Below are 25,777 nucleotides of genomic sequence, written 5' to 3' on the forward strand. Positions count from 1 at the left end.
CTAATTTAAACAATGACAACACTGTATTGTTGAATGACACCGTTAATACACTAAAAAAATATGAGGTTTGTAGGGCTTTTGTAGGGCTAATATGCTTTTTTTTCCAGATTCAATTCTTTTACAACTTTGGGGTGCAAATTCGATTTAAACTTCTTCGATGGTCCTGTTTCTTACTATTCTTGGTTTTCTTTTTTAACTCCAGACTAGGGATGCACCGATGCTGGTATTGGGTATTGGTGCCAATCCAGCTCCTTAAAGCTGGATCCAGTATCAGTGGGAAAGGATCAGTCCAAACTTGACACTAAGGCTGAACTTTGATTTAGTCTACAAGGTATAACATTTTACAATCAAATAGTCATTTCTGTAAATTCTGAAGCATTTCTTTTAAACCAAACTGCTGTTGAGCATTTAAACACTTATTTCTGTCTTTTACTCAAAACATTACAAGTCCAATCCCTCAGCAGAGCATGCAGGTTATTACTAAACACTGGTATCCGATCAGGATCGGTATTGGTCGATACCCAAATCCCAGGTATCGGTATCACTATACCAGAAGTCATATTATTCAAAAAAAAAAAAAAAAATGCATTTCACATGTGAGTCAGTTTTTAGGATTTATTCAGAGGATCTGACATCTCAACTTTTTTCCAACCCAGCTGATAAACAAAGACTAAAATGAAGAACTTAAAATAAAAAAAATGATTTTTTTCTCCCGTCCCCAGTGGTTTGTGTCAAACACAACTGAAAGCACTTAAAGTTTAACATAGGTATGGGCACCTCACACTTTTTGTTTCTTCAAGTCAAGTTTCAAGTCTGTTAAAGCAGAGGCAAGTCATGGTTTCATTAAAGAATGAAAGTGAAATATGTGAGTATTAGAATGTGGGGCTCTGGTGAATAGTAACTAAACTTGTTCTTATAGCACCTTGTAACACCATGTTATATAATAATGCCCCAATATGCAATAATGTAATAAATTTTCACGTCATTATGTAATAATTCTGCATTTTGTAATAATCTGCTACATTTTGTAATAAAATTCTTGAATCTTACTTATTACATGTGGGAACCTGCATTTTGTAACAAGTGATGCAATATGGAAGAAATTATTACATAATGCGGCAGAGTTTATTACATAGTGAAGTGAACATTTATTACTTTATTACATATTGGGGTGTAATTACATAATGTGGCGTTACACACCTCTCTATTCTTTCTGAGCACTCATAACACTTTACACCAGAGGTCTTAAACAGGGGTCCATGCAATGTAAGGGGTGATTGTTGACTTTTCTTCATGTGGTTGCCATACTTGGGCACTGACTTTTGCAGTGTGGACTTAACATAGGTGTATAACATTCTGCCTCTATCAGTCATTTTTTATTTAATTCAACAATTAAACTCCTGCATCATCCAAATGTTAAATCCCTTTGTGCCTTATTTTTTTTTCTTAGCTTTGAGTGGTGCCATATGGGTTAAAGTTTAGCAGCGAAGCGCAGGTCATTGTGCTTTTAATGCAGCAGTATGTCAATGTCATAATTCATATTCCTAACATGAGACATTGACCTCAACCTTTGCATCAACAGTAAGGACAAACTGAAGGAGTCAGTCTCAGTTCAACTGTAGCATGTGATGGTGCTCACATTACATTCACATTTGGCTGGCTTTAAAATGCAAACTGTCATTTTAATCTTTGGATTTTGAAATGATTGAATTTTAATAATTATTTCATATCCCCGGCCGCTATTTCTGAGCATGCAATGCAGGAATGCATGTAATCACTTGCTGTTTCTTTAGGCTGTACGAAGAGGTCGTAGTCATTTTCATTGCTTTCAGGGTTAAGTGCTTCTCTTTTCATCCTCTCCTGCAGCAGGCCTTGTGACAGCTCAGCCAGCCCTGGAAACACATCTCCATTTCCCCTGCTGATATGGACAGTTTTATCTTATTTTGCACATTAAGGCAGAAGAGAAAAAGAGTGAGGTACACTGGCGCTCACAGAGCCACCACACGTCATTAAGGATGTGATCAGACCCCTTCCTCCCGACAGGTGACAGGACTATGAAAGACTTTGGATCAGGATATACCATGTATAAAGATTTCTCTGCCTTTCATTATTATTAATTGCTCTCGGGGAATTTCAGTGCATGTTGGTTCCCTGTCAATTAAGTGCACAACAGTGGAGACAAGCTCACCTCTATTGGCCCCCTCTCTGCAAGCACAACTGCTTTTCTTCCTTTTTTTTCCTTCTCAGGAATCAATTCTCAATGGTAGACTTCAGTAAGCTCATTAGGCTCTCACTAGGCACCGACTCCATTACGGCTGCATAATTACCACAGTTCTGCCTTCATCCCCCTCTCTGAAAGAAACACCTTCATTCTGAGCCTGACAGTGATTATTGTTATGATACATCACCGGGGAACCGAGAGCTGAAAACATTCTTTACATCGCACCATACCACATCTGCGTGCTGTGTGTTTGTGAAGTTTGATTAGCTGCGTACAATAGATCCGGTGCAAAACTTTAACCCTGTAAAATCTGCATCTGCAGCTGTTTGCAGGCCGGTATACTTCCTTTAAACACTGTGATTTAATGTGTTTCCAGTGTGTAGATTATGTCCCTGTTCATGTTCACTGCACACGTTTGGTGTGCTTTTCTGATGTTCATCAGGTTTTCTACCATGCGTAAACTACAATGGATATTTATCTGATTTACATATGCTCCTCTGCTTCTGCTTATGCATTTGTTCGTGCTTGCATGCTAAAATGAAAGTATGCATTTGTTTCGGTTTCCTCCTGCTTGTGTGTGTGTGTGTGTGTGTGTGTGTGTGTGTGTGTGTGCCTTTTGCTATTTGTGCATGTGTGAATAAAAGCGCAGATGGGATTCGGGTGGCTAGGGGGAAGGCTGCGATAGGAGTAGCAGCCACGGTTTGCCCGTCTCTCTGCTCACAGGCGGTGCGAAGGAAGTGTAACATGACATGAAGATAATTAAAAAAGCAGAGCCTTATATATTAAAAACAGCCAAGCCCAAGGTAGGGCGACAGGGCCAGGGATCATTAGGATTCTGTCCATAATGCAAAAAATCTTAAAGTGGGCCTTAGCTAACCACTCTGCAGGCAGAACAAGCATCTCAGTGAGCTAATATTTCATTACTCCACACAGAAGGGACTGAGAGCTCCGCCTCCTCAGCTCCTTAGCTTGATCTGTACCTGCCTCAGAGAGAGCAGGAAACCTCCTCTGGGAGCTCGGCTCATACTGTTCAGCCCCGCATCAGACTGGACTGAAAAAATGACATTTTCAGTCCAACCCACTCATGTAAGGGTGATTCAACAAGCACTTAGCCCTTGTGTTGTTGATGCTGCCTCTCTGAACATGTAATGTAAAATGTTGCTTGCAGGAAAACGAAAAAATAAAAAAAACAGGGCAAAAAATAATATGCAGGGAACTTCTATGAATACCAGCACACTAAATTGCTACCAGGTAGATTTTTATTACTTTTAGCTGTGAATTCACAGGAGATTGACGGAGGAGTGAGGTGCAGAAAAGGTGTGATAGCTGACCCAGTGTGTGAGTAAAGCATCAGGGGACGGACATCATGTTAACATTGAGATGTCAACACATCTGTCTGGCATGCACATGTGTTGCTGTGAGCTAAACCTCGAACACACTCCCATGCTTTAAATTGGTTACCGTCTACGTCTTCACTCATGAGTGCGTTTCCTGATGCGCACTGTTTACACAGCAGCTCCTGGCTGACCCCAGAGCTCAGGAATTGGCCACGATAACAGCTGCAACAACAGTATATGATCTAATATGAGCCCAGTTGTTGGGCTGGTGAATATATTTCTTGAGGGGATGATTAAATGAGAACATGGCAGAGGAGGTGATAGATGAAAAGAGAGAGATAGAAATGTGCTGGGAAGGAGTGGGAAGGCAGCAGATAGTGAGGGAGAGAAAGGCAGAAAGAAGTGAAAATTAGCAGGTGGGAGTAGAGGAGCTGAAATAAAGAGAAAGAGTGAGGCAGGCTGAAAGTAATAGACATATCATGGAACAGGAGGGAGGGAGAGAAGGGATTGAGTCTGATTGCTGGGTAGAGAAGTACAAGAATATTAGCTGTTTCATTACACAGAGCAAGAGAGCCTGAATCTTTTCACACAGAGAGGTGTAAGTATCTTCCATTAGAGAACCCTGGCGCCGAGAATACCCCGAGAACAGAGCTCTGCGCTTGGCCCTAATTTTCCCTCCCATTCAACAGAAAAGCAGGGTCGCTGCACAGTGCCTGTCTCAGTGTGTGCCCCATTTCCTCAGAAAAGAAAAACATGTTTACATGGGTCTAATTTGAAAACAGTATGATGTTTGAGGTGCAAGTTTACAAAATGACTAACATCTCTGATCCCAAATGTTCCTTGCTCGTTGGTAAACAGAGCAGATATTACCCAACGCAGGAGACAGAAAGTGAGTTTTCATGGTATGCCTGTGTTTTTATTTTACTGTATCTAGGAAAGACAGAGGCAGGGCCGCAGGTGACTTCATCAGTCAGAGAGACGGTCAGGTTCTGCCGGTGTGATGGCCTCGTCAGCGGCCCATATTAAACACATTAAACACTGGGTCGGGCTCCTCATTAATCAGCCCAGAGGGATGACGGCCAGCTCCGCTATCGGCCCCATACATCCATGCATGCCCAGGGCCGTCTGAGCCTCAGGTAATATACCTCTACCTTAGATAACACCATGATAGATGGCTGTAGCAGCACTGATTGGGGCTCGCTGGTGTAATACCACCTTGTCCGGCTTTATCAGAGAGTCCAGTAGAGCAGTCGTGGCAGATCGGCTTTTCAGGAGCTTCATGATTCAACTGATTTTTGAAGGGGAGTGAGTTTGTGATGGGCGCGTCAGCTGATTTAGAGTCAGACCTATAAGGTGAGACAGGTGTTTTAAAGGTACGGTCCAGTCATAATTGTCATGTCAGCCCCCTCTTCAGGAGAATAATGACACCCTGTATGCAACCTGTCACATTAATTTTAACAGTGTTATTTACCCTTCAAGAAACCCTCCACCAGCTTGAGAGGTGTGATTGATTAATTCTCACACTTCCCTGCAGTTCATGTGATGGGAGGTATTTTTGATTCCACTTGGATATCCATGGTGTGTGTTGTGAGTGTATAGATATCTGTGTGTGTGTGTGTGTGTGTGAAGCTGATGCCCCAAAGCAGAACGTTCAGTTTCTGTTTCAAGCAAATGCTGGCGTGAATTTTAACTTTTCAGCTCTGCCATTAGCTCTCCTTCTCCAAAAGCAATCTGTTTTTTGCCTTCTGAGTTTAATTGATTCCTAATTACACCGCCTACCTGAAGGGTGGCTTTTAATCATCCTTGGGTCAGTAATATGAGTTTCCTCATTCCTTCTTTATACACACACACCTAGCTGATAAGCCACAATAGCTGACATCTCATCCATAACTAACAGTCCATTTTGTCCTACCTTACAGGGAGCCCTCCCCCCTGAACAATCCCCCAAAAAACAAACCGACCTCATCCTTTGGAAAGGCATCCGAGGAGAGTGGTGAGTGATGTGCAAATCACACAAATAATAGCCGCAGTTATTGGATGAGTTTGATTAATGTGGCTCACTTGAGTGTCCTTTAAGAGGAGAGAAGGTGTAGCAGTAATGTGCAGTGCAGCAGAGCGTTGACCATGTGCAGGGTGCTGATTAGACACCACTAGGTGTCTCTCTTCAGAAAGGCTAGGGTCCAGCACGGAGCAGACTGAGGTCAGACCCAGAGAAGTGGGATGAAAAGAAAGAAAGGGGAGCAAAAATAAAAAGAATCTCTACTTTTCCTTTGCTTCCTTTTGTAGCCTTGTTTGCTCACAGACTGGACTCTTTTCTCTTAAGCCAAGGCAGCCGTAAAGGCTCAGCGCCTGGCTATCTGACTGGGCTTGTTCTTCCAAATAATCCATCAGGTGCATTCTGTTCACCTATTTGCTTCATTCATTTGTGATGTAAAATGCAAAACTGTTGCTCATAAATGCAGCTGAGATAAAATAATCCATAAATCCTTGAATGTAATGTCTCTTTTTCATGTATTCAGTTACCCAACAAGTACTTTGTATTTATAATTCTTCCTCCATTTTCACCTCCCACAGCCTTTCTTTCTGCCAAACACACATTCTGTCTCTCTTCCTTTCTGGTTTTGTTGAGATATGCTGCTCTGCATTTCCTTTCTTTTGTCCTTCCTCCTTCTTCAAGAGGGACACACATATTTCCTCCGTGCTCTTTATTGTCTGCTTTGCTATTCCCTTGTATCAGCCGCAATCCTGAGCTGCAGAGGTTACATTGTTTTGTATTGGAGGGTCAGAAGTGCAGCAGTATGTTCGCCCACGGGCAGCTTATCTCAGCAACGCCATAAGACCGGAATCCAGCAAATCCCACTGAAACCACAACATATTCGAGCTTGGTGGAAAAAAAAAACTTGCAGAATGAATAGAGAGTGAAAAATACAGCATAGAAATCCCCACACTGTTGGCTGTATTGGACAAACACTATTTATTCCTCTGCGTTTGCAGCGTGACGGTGCGGCGGGGCCTTCTGCAGTGATTCTTCACAGTGTTTGTGGATGTGGTCAGGCAGCGGGCATCGCGGTGCCACAGCCGGCCTGTGCTGCAGCTGCTGTGCCGTGGAACTGACACAGAATGAGTGTAATTACCTCCATTATCATCGCTACACAACACAGAGCAACAGGAATGAGGAACGGGAGGATTGAGGGGACTCAGAATGCTACATATGAAATCCAGCCTTAAATCGGGCACAGTGACAGGTTGACTGAGAAGGAGTGAGTCACAGAGAGATGCAGAGTGCTGGGAGGAAAAGGGATGGAAAACACACGACTGGGCGTCTGTGTTTCTGTTTATGTTGTTAAATTTTTCATGTTTGTAGGCAGAGGAGAGCTGTGCCATCACTTTCTATCCCCAGCTTGTAATCAGCAGGCATGTCAGTAAACACTGTTAATGGGGGTGGACACCCGCTCCCTTCTCACCCAAGACCCCTGCAGTAGTTAATTGGGATAAATGCAACTCCATGCTTCATTTACCCTCACCCTCTCCATTCCTTTCCTACCGTCCTCTCCCCCTCATGTTGTCGTCCTCCTCCTTCTCTTCTTCTTTAACCTCACGCCTGTGCTCCTCTCCTCTCCTTCCGTCTTCCGTTGCTCTCTTTGCTGTTTCTTGTTAATGGCTTCCCGGCTCATTGATACCCCAGATGTTTTTATAATCAAAACATGAGAAACAGCAGAGTGGACACGGCGGCGTCTCTTCCTCCGTGGGTGATTGAAATGAGCCGTTTGCCATGTTTAACACGGGCACAAGACGGGGAAATATATTTGGTTATGATTTAGATACGAGACGCCGTGAACAAATACAAATAACTTGTTCCAATTTCCTCGGATTAGTTTAAACTACCCTGCGACAGAAACATTGTTGCGAAAGTTTCTGCACAGATTCTTACTTCTTGTACCTCAGAGTGAAGAAATAATCATTGATTTGATATAATTCATTAGTTTTATTATTTCGCCGCCGCCGCTTCCCGCCCATACTCTGCCTATATATGATGCTGTAATGTATTCATGGGTCTTGCTACACCATCATTGCTTTTGTGATGTAATCTCTTTTCCCGTGGCTTGGACCCCACCTGTGGGAGAAGGAGAGGGAGCCGTGAGTGCTTGTGTGATGTAAAATGCCTAATTTGGGGGGTGATTGATGGTTTAATATTGCAGCCTGCAACCTTGCTGCCCCCACCTACCCAATGAAGCTGCAGGCAGGCACGAAAGCGTAGCAGTGTGTGTGTATAATGTCACTTTCTATTCTCACATTCAAACCCAGCTGGTGGAATTAAACCAATTCTGAGTTTGTTTGTTTTGGTGTGTGTGTTTGGGGGCTGTTTGCGCGCGTGTGTGTGTGTGTGTGTGTGTGTGTGCATTGTGAGCATACCAAAGCATTTCTTCTAGCGCAGTTCAGTGAAAATCCACTTAGATATATTGACTCTGGTCTAGAGTGAGTGGTCAGTTATTGCACCCATTTCTATTTTATTTACTTTTTAACCAATCTTCTCTCATCTCTCCTGTCTCATCTGTTTCTCTCAGATAAAGAGCGAGTCCTCCAGGCCACTCATTATCATTCCCTTAATGTCAAGAATACCCTCAAAGTTTTCTCCTGTCATCTCCATATACTCGCTTCGTCCTATGTTTCACATAATATGTGTTATATCAGCTGCCTTATGGATTATAATCCAACTGAATAATGCATCAGCCTGATACACTGAATCAGTATCAAAAGCATATTGCTTTTTATGAACAGATCTGATTGTCCCCCAAAAAGAGGACATGTTTTGTATGAGCAGGCAGAGCTTTCATAACTATAACAAAGTCCTTTTTCAGCCTAAACCAAACAAATCCTGCAACACAGAGATTACATTACCATGTTCATCATTTCATAATGGTCGTTTCGCTTTAGATTAAAAAAAAAAAAAAGAAAAAGAAATTAACAATGTGGTTCTTCAGATTACGGCACTGCATCAGGAAAGTGCTCATGTGCATCTCTATGGGAAGCAACAACAGACGACATATGGTCTTCTTGAGTTTGGGTGATGTATTGTACGGATTACTTATTCAGAAAGCATCTCCAGGAATGTTAACTATCTTTGTATACTTCTCATTCTGAAATCGTAACACATTAGAAACTTCCAGACAAACTTGATTGAAGTTTATCTCACATATAAGAAAGGTTCCCAATAGCAGGGGTCTGCAACCTGTGGCTCTGCACCCTCATGTTGCTCTTTGACCCCTTTCCACTGGATTCCTTTAGCGTTAAAAAAAATTGAAATAAAGAATCTTATTTTTCTTACAGAGAATATTGATAATTAAAGACAATAAAACTAAATAAAGGTATGATTTAACCTCCTAAGGCAGGAAGTTTGGTTATTTGTGTTATGAGTTTGCTACTATTTTCTAGTGTTATTGTCAAAAAATATGCTGTTTTTTTTGCGGAAATTGGAGTAATGTTGTGATATCAGCAAACAATAATTGTGGCTTAAAGGTAAAAGTTTTAGATAATAAAGTGTCATGGATCTGAGAGGCACAAATGTAAGGTCTATGTATGTGGATGCTGGGTCTTAGGAGGTCTGTCCTTTGTTGAACTGAATATGCATCACACCTTAAAATAAAGCCTGCCACCTCTCTACTTCACCTTCTACAACATCAACAGCCCAGTAACTTACCTTACACCTGTGGATAACCTCAAATTTCACACCCCTGGTAGGATAACTAAATTCACAAAAAAAAATCTAGAAGAAAATAGAGATTTTGATTCTGTGTGGATGGATTTATTTTACTGCTTGATATACATCCCATACATTATGTGGTATGAAATGAGCAAACAACAAAAATGTAGAGTTGAGCGACATTATCAATATAGTTTAACGACAGGGGTGGCCAACCAGTGTCAGACCAAGAGCCACAAAAATTACCATGGTACTACAAAGAGCCACATCAAAAACACACTTCCTCTCGCACATAAATGAAAGGACATATGATGAAAATCAATACACTTCCAAATTTTGAAGTGACATTTATTGCGTTTGTAAGCGTGTTTCACTTCGTACTTGGAGCTGTGTCTAAGACGAGTTTTTGTTTTTACGCAGAAGAGACAAAGTTCCATTCATCTATCTATCTAGATAGCGAGAGCACATGTGCAAGTTGAGAAAAGAAACTGAAACTTAAGTATTAATCTCATCACCCAAGTACTGATCAATCATAATAACAATAATGAATGGGTCAAAGAGCCACACACCGAAAGGCAAAGAGCTGCATGTGGCTCGCGAGCCGCAGGTTGGCCACCCCTGTTTTACGACTTCATGAATTAAAAAAAAACCCTTCTTGTTTAGGCTTTTATTCAATATTCTGTATGTAATAATATATAGAATTTAGACACTGTTTTGACTTTATTGTGAAGGTAAAGTAGATTTTGTGGCTCCAGAATGATTTACATCCAGGTGAGATGAGGTAAAATGGTGCCTCTGGTCGTACAGGTTGCAGGCCCCTGCCAATAGTCATGTGGTGCATTTTTGTGTCATTTAAATAAGTTTTAGGACTCTTAGATTAAAAGCTAAGTAAAAATTCCACCAGATCAAATTTATCCAGGTTCAGTGGAAATTTTCTGGAAATTATGACTCGTTCTTTTATCAGAAAAGTTTGATTGTGCATACAAAAAAAAAAAAAAAGATTTAAAGTTGTTTTTGCTCACATGTCTTACTGACAAGGCGGACATTTTTTATTTTTTATTTTTCTTAGGCTGTCGAATGAATCATTTTCTAATTGTTATGAATCACAGATTTTGAATAGATAGTAGCGATTAACTGTGGGCGGTTGCTCAAACTCTCGTAAGTAAGGTACTTTAATGATTGTTACATTCCATACAGTTCTTTATAATTTAAATGGTTTCAAATTTTATTTTTTCAATATTTAAACAGACAAGAATCCGTATTGATGTGCCTGTTGACTTTGATGGACATTTTGGCATGTGACAGCAGGGGCTGGGCTCAGACTCCCAACCCTCTCACAGAGAGATAACTACAGCCGAGCCACAGCCATCCTACCCAGCAGCCCTCTTGGCTTTAACCATGAGTAATATTACTGTCAAACTCGTGATATGAAGAAATGTAGATGTTTTTATGTTTCCTGTCAGTACAAATTTGGAATCAGTGTGCTATGTCTCCTTGTAACTGGATTGAAATGTTTAACTTGTATTTTAAGTGTGCAGGCTGTAGGGCTGGACAAATAATGTAATTGAAATTGACATCACAATGTAATAGAATGCAATTTCAAAATCGCAAAGGCTGCAATTAAAGAAAAGGTTTCTCATACACAGACCTTGTGTGATTTAAGTATCATGTACTTGTTCTTCCTTAAAATCAGGTAAAGTCAATGTGCTGTTTTTTCTGCCACCCTCACAGAATCCTTTGTTGTGTTGGTCATATGATAGAATGATTTATTGCATGTGTTTGGTGAATAGTGCAAAAGATAAATGTCCTCACCCCAAAAAGTCACATGCAAAATTGCAATATTGGTCCAAACAAACAATTAGATTATTTTTACAAAATTGTTCAGCCCCCGCAGGCAGTGAAGCTTTGACTCCAAACAATAAGAACAAATTAGGTCTGAAGTTTTTGAAAATTGTGCTTTAAAAGAGCCCAAATTTCAGCGCTGCTGTTTATGTAAAAGAAAGACAGTTTGCCAGGGAGCTTTCATTCTTAACCACTTGAATTTTTTTGTTTTCATTTTGAGGGTCAAAACAGACACATGATGGAGTGCTGCTCGACACAGGGTCAAAGTTGAGGAAAACCTTGAGGTAATAGTATTTACTCAATAATTTCTGAAAGGCAAAGTTCACTAACGCTTATGAGTGTGGAATTGTCCGCAGGAACGGGCGTAAATGGCAAGGGTGAACATGCTGAATCTCATTATTAGGAAAACAAATCATGAAAGAATACTTGGATTGATAAGCTGGTGTAGCATTTTTATATTTGAATCACATTTATCTCCCTGTTTGTCACTTTCTACAACAGTTCAGCATTTATAGCGTCCACATCTCTCCTCTGAGTCTTTGCTCCATTTGAAGATGGATGCTCCTGGTAAAGAAATTACAGCAAGTGTGAATTTAAAAAGTTCGACAAAGTGCCTTCAGATGTGTTCCTCGCTGTGACAGCACAGTTGATCTGTATTCTATACGGTTCACAGTGAAGAAATACATCATGGCTCTATGCCTGTGAGTCATCTCGTCATGCAGAAACTATGGTGTCATTATGTTGATATTTGTCGACTATTAGCCATAAGGAACAACTGCTCACAGTCATATGCATAATGCCAGCCAGCGTGGACAATCGCTAAGAGATACATCGAGAATACTTTTCCTGAATTTGAAATGCAATCACACACACACACACACACTCTCATACTCACACACCATATGAGCATGTGTGTGGACACAGTCTCAATTGGTTGTTGTGCTAATATGTTTTTAATGTCTTTGGGATGCAGTCGACATCTCTAATTTGTTTTTGTCTAAGCTGTGTGCTTATGTGGATGGGGGACATCAAAGCAGTAAAAATAGCATTTCTCATTAACCAGCCTTTCCCTCTCATTTATTTTCCTCATGCTCACTTGCCAGTTTGTCCACATGAGTGTTTTTTTAGGCACAGCTTGTGAAGTTGTGATGAGGAGTTGCTGGAGAAAAGATAATGGGCCGACACACGGTGTCCATTTCCTGCTTCCTATACTCCAGCTTTGTTCAGAAACTCATTTTCGTTGGGATTTTCAACTTTGAAAAGCTCTTGTCAAATAAAGTAACGTGGCTGGGTGATATGGCAAGTTTATTTTTGAAACTAACAGTTCTTCACTTTGTTCGGGAAAAAAAAAGCTTTGAAAAGAATTAACACCTCACAGTGAGTAGTTTTATAAACTTATCTAAGAAATGATTGAAGTTATCACTTTTGTACAAAGTCAGTTTTACACCATGAGCAAAAAGGGAAGGATTTAGTGTTAGAAGAGGATTTAAACTTCCAGAAAACAAAAAAAGGAGGAAAAAAAATATCACAGATGTCTGGTTGACCTTAGCCACTGCTGCAACTTTAGTGACATGTTAAACAAGAAACCAGGAACATCACTAACTTGCTTCACAATGTTTAAGTGTGTATCACTTTTATGATATTTAATAAGAGGTCTCTCTGAGTTAATTTTTCTCTTCTCTCGCATTTTTTCTACCTTATGTTGTTTGTGTAATACTTTGGGGATCTCGAGGGTCAATCTAGAGTAGCCTATAGCCAGCACCCCTTAAACCTGCTAAGCCATCTAAAATCCTAAACTCCAATCAGCTTTTTGCCTTGTAAAAGGCAATAAGCATCACATGTTGGAGGTTTTTTTTTTGTTATGTGTGTTCTGTCTTGTGGATTTATTTGGTGTTTCTTTTTTATTTCTTAGTGATTCTTTTCTTGTGTTTACCCTGTTTCCTGTTTTAGTCAATATTTCTTGCCCCCCTGTGTGTCTGGTTTAGCACTGTTACAATTCAGTCTTTAGTTTGTATTTTGCCCATTTCATAGTATTGGTTTCCTTGTGGTTATTGTTTGTAGTGTTTTTTTCTTAAAGGTAGAATCTGCAGGATTTTCCTAAAAAATAAAATATCAACTTTTACAGGAATGATCCTGCTCAATCATTACTTCAGAGCCCCTTCACATGTAGTGTATCTGTCTACCTTGAATCCTCTCCTCTGCCTGTGTGTTGATGTTTTGGTTGTCCTGGCACATTTCTAGGTGGGGAGTAAGTGTGGTTAGGTCAGCCAATCACAATGCACCCAGTGCTCCAGTGACTTTGTGTGTCAATTTGCAAGTGGAAGAAGCTATCCCAAGCTGCTAGGATAGAGAACGTAGCATGGAGAAAGAAAAACACAACCAAAGTGAAACGGAATGCCAAACAGATAAAGCTTTTTACTCAACGAGGGTGAAGCTTGGTTCAACTTTCACTCACTTTTGGGCACTTGGAGAGCAGCAGGGACCGAGGAGTGACGTGGGTTGACTTTCTGCTATTCTGTGATTAGCTAACATGCTAAGTCAAGTGCCCGGCTCCTGAGTCTTTCCCACTTAGAAAACTTAGAAAAGTTGCTGCAGGTGGTTGCTGGGCTAGTGAGTGTGTTCACATAGTCACGGGTTGGAGGGTGTGGGTGTGGGCTGCCGCTGGCACTGAGCCATAGAGGAGAAGCCCAGTTTGAATGTTGTGTTTACTAACAAGTAAGGAAAATTACTGCAGACCCTACCTTTAATGTTTCATAGTTTAGTCTGAAGTGTTCTCTGTTTTATTTTGTAGTTTCTTGTGGTTCTGTTAAGTTCTGGAGTTCTTCGTCTGTCTTAGTGTTTCTTTTCTTCTTCCCACTCCTGACTCAGTGTTTTTGCCATCTTGTCTGTCGCCTGGTCTTGTTGTATGTTTCCCCTGGTGTAAGTGTTTTTTTGGATTTTAGATTTTTAAATTTTATTAAATAGACACCTTTTGATTCAAATCTGCACCCGAGTCCTCGCTTCATGTGTATCCTGCCCTTCCCTGGTGGTAATAGATGTTAAAATCAACAATTTGGCTGTGGTTGCAACAGAGATTGAAAGCAGTATTCTGTACAGTTAGATGTGGCCCTGTCCTTTGGAATGTTAAACTAAAAAATTTGCCTACCCATCTGTCTGAAAATCCAGATAGAAAAATTAGTAAAACAACTCATTAAAATATGTCCTTGGAGAATATTAGTTCACTTTTTCAAGGACGACATTCTGGAAACACGAAGCTAAACCTGAGCATAATGGGCTTATGCAGAGTTGAAGGATTGGTAAAGTAAAAAGAAATCTCAACTGGCTTCAAAAGTTACGGGTCAGAGGACCTTCACCAGCGACTGCACTTATTTAATGGATGAGCTTAAAGTACTAAGAGAAGAAAAGGTAGATTTCAACTAGACCATGAATGAAGATGTTAGATTTAATATCAATTTCACCAACAGATTGGCTGATCAGATGATAGCCTGTTCAACTGTGGAAGTAGAAGTAATATGATTTTAGCAGTTTGAATAAATCTTTAGAATGAAAGATAAAAATGTGGAGTTAATTTTTTGAGTTAAGTTGATTGTATTTTTAGTGCGTAGCTGGGTAATATTTGGATAGTGTATATAAGCTTTGACTCGGGGTCCTGCTAACTTTGTTAGGAGCATCAACTTGCTCTCAAAACCAACTCATGACACATGAACTCCCATTTCCTCCAGAATGCACCACTGACATAGCACAGCCCGCATATAACAGTGAATGGATACATGTGCTTCCACGCACCCTTTTCATTTTGTACAGCATGTTTCTGTAACATTCTGGCAGGTCTGTATGTCTCTGTCTGCTGAATGAGGCTATTGAACTGCCTCGTGTGTTTAAATTATGTCAGCATCTTAATGTGAATGTTTGTGTCCCTGTGAGCAGGAAGCTTAGGTCTTTATCTGTCAGTTTAGCTGTTTAATGCACATACATGGCAGAAGGATGAAAATTGAAATTATGTTTGCATTATCCTTTCATCTGTTCCAATCATTCCGCTGTGATACATCAAGATGAATAGATCTGCTTTGCACATTTGGTGCTGATTTTCTTTAAATTGTCTCATCACTGTATTGCTGAATATTTGTGGGCGAGTAAGATTTAACCCCTGCTTCACTTTACAGCTGTTCTTCAGTGGTAATTGTGATTAAATTCAGCATATTTAGTCCAAGCAACCTGTGAGATGAAGAGGAAGGCTGCGTTTAACTGACTGGTATAGCTGCTGATGAAACATATTTCACATCCACAGCTGTGACAGTCTTTAAATCTAGCTAATTACGACAGATTCATGTCACCTTTTCTGTCTCAAGCCTTTAAGTATCCATCTTTTCAAATTCATAATTAGGCTATAGATTGCTAAAAAAAGAAAGGAACGCGTCTTCCTCTCCAGTGATGCTGTTTTTTTGTGTGTCAAGAGTTGAGGAGTGTGCCGTGTCACACGCACGTTCTGCCCTTCACTCAGCTGAGGTTTCATTGTGTCACTTTAATTGGCTTTGGCTTGAAGTCCTTATCTGAAACATGTTTTTATGATTTAATCGGCAGGGCTGGTTCTGTTTACGAGCCTCAGTGGAGAATAGTTATACCATCAAGTCAGTGAATGATCGAATTAAGGGTGTTATAGGAGAATTCAGTTTTTAATGAATGACTTTTGTAGTTAAAGCGAAGTCAATCAGTTACATTCAGTTTTAGTTAAATTGAGCTGAATCAGAACCAAGAATAAATGCAAATGTTCACTGGTTTGAAATAATGTGCAGCAGCTGGTTTGCCTGTGAAAACTATTTATTATTCTGCTCATCAGTGAACCAGCCGGCTTGTGAGTTTCCTGTCAGTATGGTCAAATGTTGGTGCTGGAAAGTGGTCAGCTCTGAAAGATGTGATTTTGGCCTAAATTTCTGATTTGGATTGCATTTGGTTTCCATAGTAATGGCCACAGACAAGTCCGTCGTCCGTTGAATGGTGCCAATGAATATGCATTTTACGACTATCCAGCCAGGCTGTAGTCTTTGCATCCCTTCCTCTCTACATGAGCGTTCACATTAATGTGCTGTTTGGTTTTAATCCTGAAGCGCTTCCAGGTTGTGGGTTATAATCACTTGTTGTGTGTTTTAAAACATTATTGTTTGACAAGAAGTCGGAGAGTGATGCTGAAACAGAACAGGCGAACGGCAATCATCCCCAGCTATAACAGAATACATTATTCTTCGCCACTTCATGTTGCTGTGGAAACTGTTAAAGAGTCAGTAGGTCTGCCAAGGGTGTGCAGATAAACATGTCAATTCGTGTGTGCATGTGTGTGTGTATGTGTGTGTGTGTGTGTGTGTGTGTGTGTGTGTGTGTGTGTGTGTGTGTGTGTGTGTGTGTGTGTGTGTGTGTGTGTGTGTGTGTGTGTGGCTTGGCATACTAGGTGTTTTATCAATTTAAAAGCTGCACTGCCCGGCAGCAGCGCATGTTGGACGAGTTAATTTGAAAAACAGATGAACAGATTCAGAGAGATTCGCAGTGGGTGGGTGAGAAAGAAATGGGAAAAAAAAAATGGCGGAGGGAGAAAAAACTGACAGATGATTGGGAGAAGGAGTGACAAGGGAAAGCGAGTGAGAGGAGTGATGATAAACTCTAGACCTGAAGGAGTGAGAAGGAGCAAGCCAGGGATGTAGGGATTGAACCGGTGACGTGTGTTCAGTATATGGATTGTTATTGGGGCGTGTATTAGGCCCCGCTCTGTGAGGTGCGATGAATTGGCTCTATTAATGAAAGTGTGAGCCAGTGTGTGGTCTTGGATACAGGCCGCACTCACAAACACAGACACACACTGCGCTCCCTCTCCAGGCTCATATCATTACCCATCATTACACCCCCCATTTGGCATCAGCCGGCCTGATCGATCACGGCCGATAACTGTGTCTCACTCCAGGCCGGCCTATCTATCTCTATCGCACCCTCTTTCATATCTTACTTCTCTGTATCTCTCTTTTTCACACCATATCTCCTCTCCCCCTGTCCTCCCTCCTCCCCTTGCACAACTCTCCTGCCTACAATCTGTATCAGTTTCAAAATTACTTAAATCGCCCGCCCACCCTATCCTCCTTTGCTTTTTAGCTTTCCTCTCTCTGAAGTATCTCTCTATCTGCCGACGGCTAAATCTCCCTATCTAACACTCACTAATCTCCTGCTGACTCTTCTCTAGTTCCTGTACCAGATTTCCCTAACTCATATCTCTTCTTATGCCACTGTGGCAGGCATATCAATCACCTTGTATATTCATTTGTCACTGACCTGCTCCCAGCTTTGCTATAATACGCCTTTTCTTCTTCCACTCTTTCATGTTTCCCTTCATCCCCTCCCTCCAGTTTTGCTCTCACTCCAGCTGCCCAGCCACACCCGCTGTGTCTTTTGTGCACAGCTCACCACTGCTTCCTTCCTTCCTTCTTTGCTCTTCCCTCCTCTCCTCTTCCTTCTCCTTCACAACTACCTCCTTATGCTCCTCAACAGACTCTGCATCCCCTTCTTTTTTTTCCCGCACAGAGAAAGTGGTGCTTACATCCCAACTTGAAGGCTGGAGACTGCTCCAGTTACTTTGAAAAGTTGGAAAGAGATTTTAATGTGCGCAATGCAAACTGCTTGTGTGTTTAAGTGAGGGGGGAAAAAACAAAACAGGCAGGCAGGCACATAGATGATCACTTGAAGATCTGAAAAAGGAACCAAATTTCATTCACCCTGATCTTATTTGAAGGCTTGATAACACAGCCCGAGAAGGATGAGAGCGCTCAGCTGCTTTTCTCCTCCGCCTCCTGTCCCTCTCTTTGCTTTGGTCTCTTACTTGATCTAATGATGCTCTTGCTTGTGTATGTTCCACATTGATTCTAATTCAGTTTGGATGGAGCAGTTCTTTCAGGCAATTGTCTGCAGCGAGGGCCCCAGATGGATTTTTAGTTTCTTCTGCAGCCATCAGAGATTAATGGGAGGAAGACTGCCACACTGGCCAGAGGAGAGCAACAATCAATTTCTCAATAATTCCATATTTACACTTTCTCAGGTAGGAAAGCAATAAAGAAGAAAAAAAAGAAGAGAGCGTATTGTGGTGCAGAGAGTGGAGCACCTCCCTCTTTGGAGATAAAAAGAGGAGTCTTGTAGGTGAGTCAGAGCTGTTTTATATTAAGCAGATCACTGAAAGGAGTTCTAATGAATCATCAGTGATCTTCATTATAATCTCTACATTAGCCTGGACTCTCACACATGAATTTACCATTGACTTCTCCATTGTACAGCTTAGTATTCTCTACATAATTTACTAAGATTAAAGTAATTTTAATGTAAAATTCTAAGTTTGGTGTTGTGTTATTAAAAAAATCAAACTATATTAATACATATTTAAATACACCAGTAATGAAAATACAACCACAGGAAGACCTGGAGTCTGGAAATTGTTTTCTTTCAATCATCAACCTGCGCAAAATGCTGGTACAGACAGGGTCTCTGGATTGTGCAATGATTTGAAACTCAGGAAGCTGTAACAAAAGCCATAATGAGAAGTATCTACATAAAAAGGAAACACAGTATTTAAAAAAAAAAAAATCCATCAAAAAGTGTGTGTTGATGTTTGTATTTGCAGATGGTCTGCATCAGTATTCTACCTGTACTTTTGAGTTTTCTTGCCATGTTGCTGCATGTGTTCAGGTCATTTCTGTGTGTTAGCTCACAGTTCACGATACGTCAGATTAAAAGGAAACAGAAATGGAGAGTTGACACCTCTGTCTCTCTTCCCTGCTGTCCTTTACTCTGCAGTAAACCACATGCTACCTGTGTATTTTTTAAAGCTTTGTTGGGGTCTTTATATAATTTTTTACCGGCAATGTGTCGTCTTATATTTAGCTTTGAGAATCAGCCATACCATAACATTAGCATTGTAGCTATGTTTATCATAGCTGAAGTTAAAAAAGAAAACTAACATTCACAACTTCTCCGTGTCTGTGGGGATAACCGTCCATTAGAAAACCACTAAAGCCGTCCTCTTTTGCTTCTACTGTGACTGTACCTCTGTTGTGTTGTGGCTTTTGCTAATCCTCTAACACCTACAGGCCTCCATACCAAAGGGCTTCACAAAACATCAGAATTTGCCAACTTGTAGATGCAAAGGGTCTGTTGTTGTCAGGCTATATATATATATTAGGGCTGGGACGATAAGCTATTCATGGGATTTGATTCTGTTATGATTTTTGGGGTTCCGATTAGATTTAAATTGCAATTCTTCAGTATTTACAATTTTTAGTTTGCTTTTTTAACATCAGAACATATAAAAAAGATAAATGATGATGATGATAATGTCTACAGACTATATCAGGAGCCATATTTTCCCATAAAATGCACATCACCTGAGTCAGAGAGAAAATTTCACACTCTGCTGGAGAAAAGTGGTAACTTTTTCCCAGTCCAGTCTATTAGCAGAGACTTAAATGAAAAAATTTGAATTAAAAAAAAAAAAAAAAAGGAATTTTTTGACAAAGAATCAAGATTTTGATATTGTCCAACAACAACAAAAAATAATAAAATAATAATAAAATAATAACACGATTGATCTATTTTAGATTTTTTCTCTCACCCCTACTACGTATGTAAGAAGCACAAAGATCGGCGTATGACACAAATTATGCTTCTTCTTGAATATTTGGCTACAGATGCAGGTGTTTTCAAATTCTTAAGAGAGTAACTTTAAAACAGTCAGAGGACAATTTATTGAGTCTGTGTTTTATCCCTTATCCCATTTTATAGGTTGTTCTCTCTGACAACTTCATTTCTCATGGTTCTCTATCAACACTACAGGTTAAGATGAGAGTCTGATCTACTGTGCAATTCAAATAGTAACGTACACAGTGGTAGTTAGAGTAAGGACAGAAAAGGAGAGGCAAAAGTGAAAATTATTCATCTATTCTATGCATCCATGGGACAGAAAATAGATATAGCATTGTTAAAACAAATTTTCCCATCCATTTGTTTGTTGGTATTTTTGACTTATCCTCTTTTATCTAAGAGATAGCATTTTGGACAACCCTTGTTCCGAAAAAGTTTGGATGCTGTGTTAAATGTTACAAAAGATGAAAATTTCATTGAGAACTTGAAAAGTCAGTATGTCAACTGCTGAAACTGAAATCTGTTCCATGAATTTAAAAATCTAGCAACAGGTGCCAAAAAAAGTTTCTACAAGGGCATGTTCACCATTGTCTTGCAGCTTTTTTTTTTTGACAACTCTCACATTTTTGGGAACTCAGGAGGTCTGTATCAGTAGTTTTTTTTTTAAGTGAAATGAAATCCCATTTTGCCCGATACAAGATTGCTGTTTGGTGTCTCTCGTTTTCTCTTTTTTGTGTCTGTTTCATGTCATCACAAAACGCGGTCTTTATTCTGTCCATCCACTTTGACACTGTCTATTTTTATGCTCACTGTTGTGGCATCATTTCCTTGCAGAAACTAGAAATCACTCAAAGAGCACAGACCTCTGCAGAGCATATTGTGATTGTCATGCAACATTTTAGTCTTACTTATATGTTATACTCCCTATCAGCAGACAGTCTGCTACAATTTGGTGTTAGTTGCAGGTTTGTACAATTATTTGTTACCTATCAATGTTGAAAATTATGATGACCAAGTACATGTTTCATATTCCGGATCTTGGTATCCAGAATATTGCCAGGATCTGGATCGTACTTTTACATCTGTCAGAAATGATGGTGACCTTGTCTTGTATGGTTTTGCAAAGCAATCTGACCATTTATCGTGGAGTTATTTACACATATGGTGAAAACGGCCCTAACTCACAATGGTAAAGAATCCTTTAGAATAATCCTGGATCCAGATGGTGATCCAAATCACCTCCAGAATTTAATCACTTCTGCCTTATCCCATTTTGAACAGTTCCTGAAAATTTCATAAAGATCAGTTCATTTCTTTTTGAGTTATGTCTCCCAAAAACTTAACCTCCTTGGCGGGGGTAATAAGTGTATTTGTGTTTGAGTGTGCATGTGTATTTGCATGTGTCCTTAGACCTTTTCTTATGTTACACCTGTCTCAAGCCATTGGGGGCGTGCCAGATGAGCGCTATGTGGTGATGGCATATAAAATAGCATCCTTACCCCTGTAATATACCTGTCTTCCTCTCTGATCGTCTGTCTGCCTGTCCATTCGTCTGTGGCTATTGTTTCCTGGCTCTCCAGCTCTTTGAGCATCTGGCTGAGCGAGTCTCTGGAGGCCGTGCTGTAAGCCCCAGACTCGCTCCCTGCAGGCCGTCTCACTGACAGGAGATCAGGCTACATCAGTGTGTGTTAGAGGTACAGCAGGATCTGAGGGATGGATCCTATTTCAGCTGATCTAGCACACTGAAAGCCTGTGCCAGAGATTCACAGAAAAAAACTTACTTTGCACACCCTGTTGTGTGTGTGTATGTGTGTGAATGTGTGTGTATGAGCGCCCAGTTGCGCGTGATATGAGTGGGATTCAGAAAAAGACAGCAGTGAAAGACAGTTGAGATAGTGTGAGAGAGACAGTGAGAGAAAAAGGGAGAGAGAGATGGAAAATATGTTTGCCCTGTTCACACCGATCTGTTTGTGTGGGAGTGCATTAACATCTATGTGGGCTGCAAGGGAGGCTGAATATGCAAAACAGTTGGAACAAAGGCTAATAACTCTGGAGCTGCTGTGCGAAAAGATGGTACATTTCCTTGACTTTTGTGGAAGCCAAACAAGCTTTTGTGCAGTATGGAGGAGGAACATGGGTTTTGATTATTCTTTAAGAAGTTAAGAGAGCTCATCTGAACCACAGGGAGAGATTTTCAGCCTCAATGGCAAAGTAACAAGAGTGAATTTCAGACAACATAGCTGTCACAATTTCTTTTCATTGTTTTTTTTCTCCTCTGTTATCTAGAGCTCATCTTTTATAATGCTACTAGGGGAGACCGGGTATGGTTTAACATGGGGGGAGTTGTAACACCGCCAATTCCTCCAATCAGGGATAAGAAAAGAGTCATATGATCATTTCAATACTTACCCACTTCCACCCTGATCACACATGGTGATTTTCAGGGCGGCAGATTCTATAGAGAAAAAACTAATTTTGAGGTAAGAAAGTTAACTTTCTAAGTAAGACTATGTTTTTTTAGCACTTAAACTATTCCAGATAAAACCATTTGGCTTATATCAGAATAAATTGTAATTTCTCAGGTAAGATGTGATGCACATTCCCCATGCTAATTTCAATCCACTTTGCTAACACAGCTAGCTAAACACCGGTTAACAGGGGTGGGGTGGGTTGTAACACATCTTTAAAGATTATTGCATTCCCTTATGGACAACTAAGAACATTTTCTTGATTTTAATAATTTTACATAACGCCTAGGCAGTGGAAAAGAAAGACTGACAGAGGTTAGCTTGCAGATGTTTTTAAAAAGTCACAAAGAACAGGAAGTCAGTGAGATCAGTCACAAAGGCGCATGGGATCTGCCAAGTTACTACTAATCACCATTAGTGCCATTTGTAGTAAACAAATGCGGGTACTTTGCATTAAAGTTTGAGAACTCTGACTCAAAAACTCTGTGAGTTAGAGGTGCTAAAGCAAAAGTGTTACAACCATACCTGGTCTCCCCTATACAGAAAGACAATTAGTAGACTGAGTCAAGGAGATACTGATTGTCCTCTTTGTATTTTAAGATGACCTTTAAATTTGAAAGCTCTCAGTTTGAACATCTCATGCAGGAAACTACCTGGCTACCTAGACAACAACGTCACTTTTTGGAATATCTTTGTTATCCCTTAAAAAAACCTCCTCAGCCAGCAAGGATTTGAGGTGTGGAAGGCACAGATGCCATTTTTGTACGAGTGTGAGCTAAAAACGTAAGAGCCATGTTGAGTTTTGTAAAAACGTGTGAACGGGGATCTGTGCATCAATGTGCTCCATGTTTGCAAGAATAGACAACATACTGCAGAGTGTAATAATGTGTGTGAGGCTTTGTGTGTGTGTGTGTGTATGTGTGTGCACACTTTCTTTTATTTCAGTAGTGGAAGGTTGCTGGCAGTAAAGGGATTTGAAAAGTGCGATTTTGAACTTCTTCATGTTAGAAGTCAGTTTGATCAATGTCTGCTGCAGCTCTCTCTTGCTGCAGGGCACAGTGAACCACTGATAAATGAATTCCTCAGTGTGAGTCCGTGGACTGATGTGTAGGTGTACGGTGTGAAAAAAAAGGAGAGAACAAAAGCAAATCAGAGTCTAAAAGTGTGTGTCTGCATTGTGCGGTAACACATATCATAATATCTACAGTTTTTTTTCGTATTAAAAGGTGTGGGTGTTGTGTATCTGTGAGCTTGTGTATCCGTCTGTGCTCACTGATTCAATCACATATTCAAAGCCTCTAATTAGGATCATCTTACTCGTGGGCTCGTTGTGGCTAACAAAGACACCAGTGAGTCTCTGGACTTTATCAGCCAGTCCAGCCGTGGAGCCGGGCTGGCAGTCAGGCCCTGGTGCCCAGCCTAGCCCCGGAGCCTGACGGCCTGCAGAGGAACCCATGTGCAGAAAACCTTTTAGAGCTCCAGCAATCCGATTAAGGCAGCTTTCTTTTTTTTCAGCAGTACTGTTGATGCTGCGATAAGTGTTCCAGCAGGCTCCTCAGATCAACTCTAAAAGCACTATTTCATTAAAGCAAGAATTCAGATGACGGAGTGGATCATTTTTGGGTTTCTTCATTCATTTTGATGAGGTGAGCTGGAGCAGAGAGGCTTGCGTTCATCCAAACAGAGGGACATATGTGTATAGCTTTACAGCATGAAGAATAAAAATGAGGTCACTGGATTAAAGCAGAGGCTGCCCCTGAGAGAAAACTGCTTTAGCAAAAAAGATTTCTTAAACATTTAATTTAAAGAAAGAGAAAGTAATTTCATGTCTTTCTATTCCAACTGTGTGTTTGTTCAAGGCTGTGATTTTCCAAAGACAGGTACAACTTGAAAAGCAGCCATATTTACCTCTAAGTGTTCTGGCGAAGCGTCAGTAGGATGATGGATGATGTCTTCATCGGTGGCCAATTCTCTGAAGTTGTGGTTTGAGCGCTGGACTGAAAAACAAGATTACATTTAATGGACATTCACTCCCATCCAGAATTAACTGCAGGCTAAACACATACAGCTGCACATAACACACGTCCAACTAACCGAATCAGTGGCCAGTGTTCAAAGAAACGGCAGAGAAACACATCGCTTAATACACTAATTTACAAACTTCACATAAAAGTGTTACCTGAATATTGTGTCTATCAAGGCATGAGGTGTAGATCCTGGAGAGTCAGCTGACCTGAAAGGAAGCATTTATTCATCAGTTGGGCATTGTTGAAGTAAACACTTCATCTAGTCCTTTTATAGGGGCTGTGAAGAGTTATCAAGTAATCTTGAAAAAGTCTCCCTTCTAGATGCCTGGTCATTTGCCTTATTATAATCCACACTTCAAAACGAGATTATCAGTTCCAATATAGGTTATTTTGAAATACTGCTTCGAAGCTCATAGGTCGGATTGAACTGGATTGATTTGCAGCACGTTTTAGTCTCTATGACTCCACCACACCGACGGACAAAGTGTTGTGGTGAGAAGAGAGATCTGTGTTTTTCTCAGCTGAAAATGATTTCTGTGATTAATTTTGTAGTGATGGTGTACACTAGAGCCTAACTGTCGGACAGAAAAAGAACAGAAGAGCAGAAGAAAGATAAATAGGAGAGTGATACAGCCAAAGCTAAAGGCTAAAACAAGAGCTAGACTGTTAGTGATAATGGTCATTCCAACCTACAGTGAGCAGTTATTCTGCAGTGGTCTGTTCAAACTTGAGAGTCTATCAATAAAATGAGGAGTGAAGTTGGGTTAGCTTTGCTTAGTAGATGACTGGCAGGACATAACCAGGAATCGACAATGTTACACATTACAAACACGTCTCACAGCATCATGCTGTCAGTAGCGCTACATATGGACAGCTACTGTATGAACTGACAGTTTGCTTGTTGCCACATTAGCCTACTAATATGTCGTAGCACTGGGCTGCTAGCAGTGCTACATAAAGCCGGCTACTGCTGTACAGTACAAACTTACCTTTGTTTGTTGTCACATTTCAAACAACAGCACTCCATAACTGTATTGGTAAATTCCTCACCTTATTGCATTGTATCTTATAAAAAATGTTTTGAACAAAGAAAATTGGTTAGAAGTCACAGTTTTATGACAGTGTGTTTGACACACTGAGGGGCGAGGCATTTAAAACAGTTCCTCCTCATAGCATCTTTAAGGATGTGCAGAAAATACTAACAGGAGAATGAAAAAGCTCAGCATGTTACATAAAAAATGTTTTATTCAGGATAATTTGTGTCAAGAATACAAATCAGAATGCTTTTGCCATGTTGTGACCTTGATTCTAACTGATGCGGAAGAAATGTGCTTCATTATTAACTTTTCCTTGAAAAAAGGAAACGTTTCCTTGTAATAATGAGGCTTTGGGAACAGAACATTTTAATTTATAAGCAGACTTCATGATGAAATTATTCATTTGGTTGTAGACGGTGCTTTTATTCTCTGTCTCTTTCTCTTTGAGCTACTTGTGCCTAACCTTCAGCCATTACTGGA

At 40.4% G+C, this 25,777-nt stretch overlaps 1 protein-coding gene across 3 annotated transcripts in view; it reads left to right on the top strand.

The window, feature by feature from the left end:
- adgrl1a (adhesion G protein-coupled receptor L1a) overlaps nucleotides 1–25,777 on the top strand; it is a 181,538-nt gene that overhangs the window by 22,974 nt on the left and 132,787 nt on the right. For 2 of the 3 annotated variants that reach the window (XM_074697407.1, XM_074697406.1), the window contains exon 2: nucleotides 5,478–5,551. The exons of the other annotated variant lie outside the window; for it this stretch is intronic. The gene's annotated coding sequence lies outside the window, so the exon portion shown is untranslated. The remainder of the gene's footprint in view (nucleotides 1–5,477; nucleotides 5,552–25,777) is intronic. 3 annotated transcript variants of the gene reach the window in all.

This window comes from Halichoeres trimaculatus, unplaced genomic scaffold (assembly GCF_033239565.1).
Source record: "Halichoeres trimaculatus isolate MK-OKI-2021-1 unplaced genomic scaffold, fHalTri1.1 fHalTri1_scaffold_20, whole genome shotgun sequence".
Lineage (NCBI taxonomy): Eukaryota > Metazoa > Chordata > Actinopteri > Labriformes > Labridae > Halichoeres > Halichoeres trimaculatus.